Source organism: Podarcis vaucheri (genome assembly GCF_965113315.1).
Source record: "Podarcis vaucheri genome assembly, chromosome: 5".
Classification (NCBI taxonomy): domain Eukaryota; kingdom Metazoa; phylum Chordata; class Lepidosauria; order Squamata; family Lacertidae; genus Podarcis; species Podarcis vaucheri.
Window position 1 is genome coordinate 61453732 of NC_138763.1, and position 5521 is coordinate 61459252.

The 5521-nt window shown below is 48.8% G+C and overlaps 1 protein-coding gene across 20 annotated transcripts in view; it reads right to left on the reverse strand.

The window, feature by feature from the left end:
• EBF3 (EBF transcription factor 3) overlaps positions 1-5521 on the reverse strand; it is a 189124-nt gene that overhangs the window by 167934 nt on the left and 15669 nt on the right. For 3 of the 20 annotated variants that reach the window (XM_082222885.1, XM_082222879.1, XM_082222878.1), the window contains exon 1: positions 1-236. This exon is cut by the window's left edge and continues 939 nt beyond it. The exons of 2 other annotated variants lie outside the window; for them this stretch is intronic. The gene's annotated coding sequence lies outside the window, so the exon portion shown is untranslated. Of the gene's footprint in view, positions 248-5521 lie in introns of those variants that run through there. 15 more of the 20 variants (XM_082222897.1, XM_082222894.1, XM_082222893.1 and 12 more) reach the window with 9 other exon arrangements.

Below are 5521 nucleotides of genomic sequence, written 5' to 3' on the forward strand. Positions count from 1 at the left end.
TGAGGGGCCTTTAGCGTCTTGCAGAATGGATGGGAAGCGTACAAAACTCAGCCCTCCATCCCCTAGGAATGGAACCTTTCCCGGGAGCCAAAACTCTAAACCCCCGGGAACGGCGCTGTCAGATTCTGACGTGCGGGAGGCGGGGCCAACACCATATATGGGGCGCAGAACAAATCCTCCCTTTAGCCGAGAGCTCCACAGCTTGTTTAGTTCTGACTGACTGCTGCAGCCTCCGAGTGCAGCGCCACGCTGCCCCCCTCCCTTATAACGCAAGCGTTAGGGTGGGCTTTTTATTTTATACATACATATATATATATATATAATAATATATATGCATGCAACACACACGCGCGCCGGCAGCCAATGAAATTAGAATATATATATATATATATATTAATAAAAAGGGTGGGGGGGAGAGTCGCAGCACAGGGACAGCTGGAGCGCCTCGCAATTTGCAAAGAATCACGATCGTTAAAAGACTAGCACGCCTCAATATAAACAGAGAGCGGTGCTGGATGTTAAACACAAAACCTATACACACACACACACACACACAAATGCACGCTGAAAGGTAAGAGAAGAAACGGGCGAAGAAGGTGCGTGGGATGTAGGCTAAAGCCATCAGCGTGTAGGTGGCCAGGATCCTTCCTTCCCAACCCCTACACACACACACACACACACACACACACACACACACGGGCTCTCTCTTACAGCAATCTTTGGGGGGTGAACCGGGGAAGAAAGGGCCGTTCCGACAAGGTTCCGTGCGTTCTGGAAAGTGAATTGGCCAGGCTGCTTGACTTGGCTGCATTAAAATACACGCACACACGCGCGCGCGCGCACACACACACACGGTCTCTGGTTTAATTTTACGAGTCAAGCCCTGGAACGATTACAGGTGGTCTGCAAACTGCGCACAGGGTGATTAGTGCGTGTTGACCAACTGCAACGAAGCCCCGTTACGTTTGGGTAAAGGGCAACTCTTCGCCGGGTCCGCAGGGGCGCAGGCATGAAATGCAAACTTTCTAATAATATTCGTGGGGAAGGTGAACGCCGCCCAGAACAATAGCCGAGCCCGCCCATTCCCCCCCCCTCCAAAAGCACGTCCTGTTTTCTAATCCGCTCCTATTTTTATTTTTATTTATTTTTTAAAAAACACAAGAAACACAAGCCTCCAAAGTTACGCTCCTACTGATGAGGAGCAGAGAGGAAAAGAAACCCGCGCGGCGCTCTTTAGAATCCCAATCAATGCCTGGCAGTGCTTTCCAAGTGACGCGGTTTTTTTCCTCGCGTTTGCCTTTTAGCTCTTTTCCGGTAACAGGTTAGGAAAGGCAGATCACAGCATCTTTGAAACTTGGGTTTCGAGGAATCGTTAGAGCTGTGTGCGTGTATTTTTGTGTGTGTGTGCGTGTGTGTGTTCAGAGAGGTAAAGGCAATGGGGAGATGAGCACTCAAAAGTGCTAGAACTGTAGGATTATTGGAGTTAAGAGTGAAATGGCTAATTACTTGTGAGATGGGAGACACACCACTGACAGCACGAGGTGAATTATTCCTGGAAATAAAGGGGGGGAGAAGAAAGAGATAGGGCGCAGGGTTTTCAAAAGGGCAGTTGCTTTTTCGCAAGGAGGAGACCTTCGGTATACTATAGACAAAGGGGTGTCCCGGATACTCTTCTGCAGAGACGCAGCAGATCCCCTCCTCCGCCCCCCCCCGTCTGATTGTGTGTGTACATATGAGCCCAACAAGGGTATTGAATATATATATATATAAACCTTCCCCCATCTTGGGTGGGTTAGGACTTCCTTTTATGTGAATTGGCAGGGGTATGTACGTTAATATTTTAATTAATCGGTGAAAATCGAAGTCCGATTTGTGTTACCAAGGGACCCCCGATCCCTCCTCAAAGGGTGAGGGGGGGTGCGCGGAAATATGTGTTAGAAAGCAATCTATTTTGCTGGTGTTGGGGGTTAATGACTATTGCTAAAGATAAGTGAATTATCAAAGCTGTTGCTCTACCCGATCTCAAAATCCATTACATTGCTGGCCGTCTAATTAAATACGTAAGTATAATAAAATCATATTTTATGACTATTTGAGGGTAATGAGATTAGTCTTTAGAAGCGATCGCCACATATTAAAGATGCCACTGTCTATAGAATGTTAATAACCTTAAATCAAAGTGTATAGAAACTATTCACGATAAATTAAAGGGGGGATCCTGACTCCATAATAATAATCAGTGGGTACTGTGGGGTAGATTGAAAGATGTCACACCTCTTCTGAGCTAGATTTGCAAGGAGAACTAAAGTTACAAAACAAGTTGGGGGGGGAGAAAAATAAATGTCTCATTTTCTTTTTCAGTCCGCTTTTCTGTGTGTTTTGTACAGTATATATAGACGATAAAAGCTTCTTGGAGTCATTATGGACAAAATACTATTGTCTCTCCCGGCTATCTCTTTTTTTAAAAGATACTTTCCCACCGTGGGTCAAATATCTGATCAGGACCAATCTGATAAAAATATACCCGAAGAAGGTTAAAGTTGCTCCTTTTGCCTGCACTAACAAAAAGCACCATGCTTCAAACCATTTACAGTATCTTTAATTCAGATTACACGCGCCAAGGCGATTTAAATCTGATTACCAAATTAGATGGTTTTAAAACAAATCCTTTTAAATCTGATACTGTTGACTAAAGGGGGAGGGGGAGAAGGAGGGAGGTGTCTGCGTGTGTGAGAGGGGGGTGAAAGTTGCATAAGCCCCCCATCACATAAGGTAACGACCCTGCCCCAGAAAGAAAGGGGAGTTTTAAACCTTTTTGACAACAAATGCAGCTGCCCCGCTATTTTGGACGATATTAAGCGAAAATGAATGCAAATCTGTGTTCAGAAGCCATCTGGCCAGAAACGGGAGTCAGCTGCTCTTCACATCAGACTCTGAGGCTGAATCTATTTCAGCTCATTTTCTAGATCATCTGGTCCTGCACCCAAAGCGTGGAAAATACGGTCTTTATCATTCACCAACTTTCTTTCTTTCTTTCTCCTTCCCCTTCTCTCTTTCACCTCTGGCTCCAAGCCATATTCGAGGAGCAAAGCGCAGAGATGGAAAGGGAAGGGGGGAAATTACTTCCTGGGTTTGGATCCTAAGTGTGTGTGTGTATGTACATCCGGCTCCTGTTTTTGTCTGCTTGCTTTCGAGCACCTCAAGCTCAAGTTTTCTACCCCGTCGAGGGGCAGGGAGCAAACACTCCGCCTTTGCCCCCCACCCCACCCCACCCCATCCCGGGGGTAGAGAGCAAAAGGACGGGGCGATTCCTCTTGTCCAAGGAGCGGGGGGAAAGAGTATCTGCTTAAGCAAGAGGCGGAGAGTTGTTTGCAAGAGCGTCCGCATAATACTTGGGGGAAATCAGTGTTTCCCTCATAAAAAGGGGGCTTCTCTTATCCCAAATATAAGGGGAGGAGGTGGCAGGGAGGGAGGTGGCCGGGGCGAGGCTGGCTGCGAGCCCCCGGCGAGGCGCTGTCCTGCCAAAGAAGGTGAAGTTCACCGGGACACAAAGCACCAGGGGGAAGCAGACGATGCGCCCTTCTGCCGCGGATGGTGAAACTTTCCTTTTGAAACGTTTGCAACCTCGGGGAGGGCCAGGCAGGCCTGGTCACAACCTAAGCAGTGGGGAGGTGCTCGTCCTTAAATGAGAGAGCCCAGGAACTGACCAAGACTCAGCTGAGTTGGTAGCCCGGCCACAGCCAGGCAGGCAGCCGTCCCCTCCTCCTTCTCCACCCCCCCAAAAGTCTTGACCTTAGCAAAGTTAGTCATGCAGAATGTGCTGCGGATTTGAATGAGATTTGCATGTTGCAGCCAAGACCTCCCGAAGTAACGACCCTCCTCCTCCTCCTCCTCCTCGGAGTGTGTGAAGTGTTCCTTTTGTGTGAATTTACGGGGTGAGGCTTCAATGATCCCCCCACAAATTTGCATTTAAATAGCGACATCAAGCGATTCGCGTGCCACACACCAGTGGGCTCCCAGATGTCAAGCCGAAGTCAGTCAGATGGCCATTGCCCAGCTGTCCTTCTAAACATCATCATACCAGAGCATGCAGTGACCTTAAAGGGACAGAGCCCTGCCTGGGCTTTCAACCACCACCCAAGGCTCCTCTTTCTCCGCACCCCACCCCTTAAAAGGGTGGCGGGGGAGGGGGGAAGCCGGGTGTGAGGGGGAGGGAGAGGACACGTCCGATCTGGCCTTTCAACATGTTCCATTGTACAGCCCCCGTCTGTTAAAAGCCTGAGAAAAGGAATCGCAGAGTCTACCATAAATCATGTTTAAGATCTCAACCCTTCTCTCCCCCCCCTTTCTGTGTTCTCTAACAACACACAGCATAATGACCCATAATCGCACACCTTACACGGATCCCACAGATTCAAATTGATAATTTGCCCGGCTTCGGAGTGCGCCCGTGTGTATACACGTATACGCGTGTTTGTGTGCGCACGCGCTTATACACACTTACTTACACACGCGCGCACAATTGCACGCACACACGCACGCACACTTGCGCGCTCTCTCTCTCTCCTTTGGGATGATTCTCCCGAGACTATTATCGCAAACACTTCACTTATTATCTCCCTGCCACCACCCTGAATAAGAAAGAACTGTTACACCTCAGTGGTTCAAACCTTCCCAATTTTCCCACGTGTATTCCCTGTTTATTTTGCCTGGTGCTCAAGTTCCACGCTGCTCGTCGTACCCCCTCTACTCCCCCCCCACTCCAATTTGGTGTGTTTATGCGCGCCTGAGTGCAAGTTTCCACTTTTGCCAAAGAAACTTTGGAGGGAGGAAAAGTTCAGAGAGAAGGAACGGTGCCATCAGCTTGCGGTCACGCCAGCCACCATGCGCGCGCGCTCGCTCTCGTGTTTAATTTTCACCCTTCTGTCCATTCTTATTATTCGAACGAGTATTATTTTATTTCGGATGGCCAAGCGAAGAATCGAAGCCAACTTGCCAACACCCATATTTCATTTTTAGTGTTTTTCAGGCGCCATTGATTAAGGACGTGTTCGGTTCCACTCGGAGTAATTTATGCCCGGCTTCACCGAAACAAATCTCAGCAAACTCTTGTTTCTTCGCTTCTCGAAGAGCCGCACATTTGTAGTTCAGCTATTTGTTTAAACTTGGCAAGGCTCTCCCAGAACAATTTGGGTTGGGAGTGTGTGTGTGTTGCGGGAGAGACACTGGGGGTGCCAAGGGTCGACTAATTTCCCAGGTCGGTGGCTAGTATTTCGGGGCGCCGTGCGCGCCCCTCGGAGGTCCTGACTCCGGATTGTGCTGCTCTTACAGCAAGATTCGTAGGGTAAACGCGATTTGGGCGCGCGCCTGGGATGTGCCGAAGGCTTCCGCCAGCATAACTAACTGGGCATTGGTGGTGGGGTTTTTTGTTTTGGGGTTTTTTTTGTTTTTTTGTTTAGAGAGAAGCTTGCTCTAGAGACTCCTTGAAAGATCCTTCCCCTGCCAAGGCCGGCACTTTGGG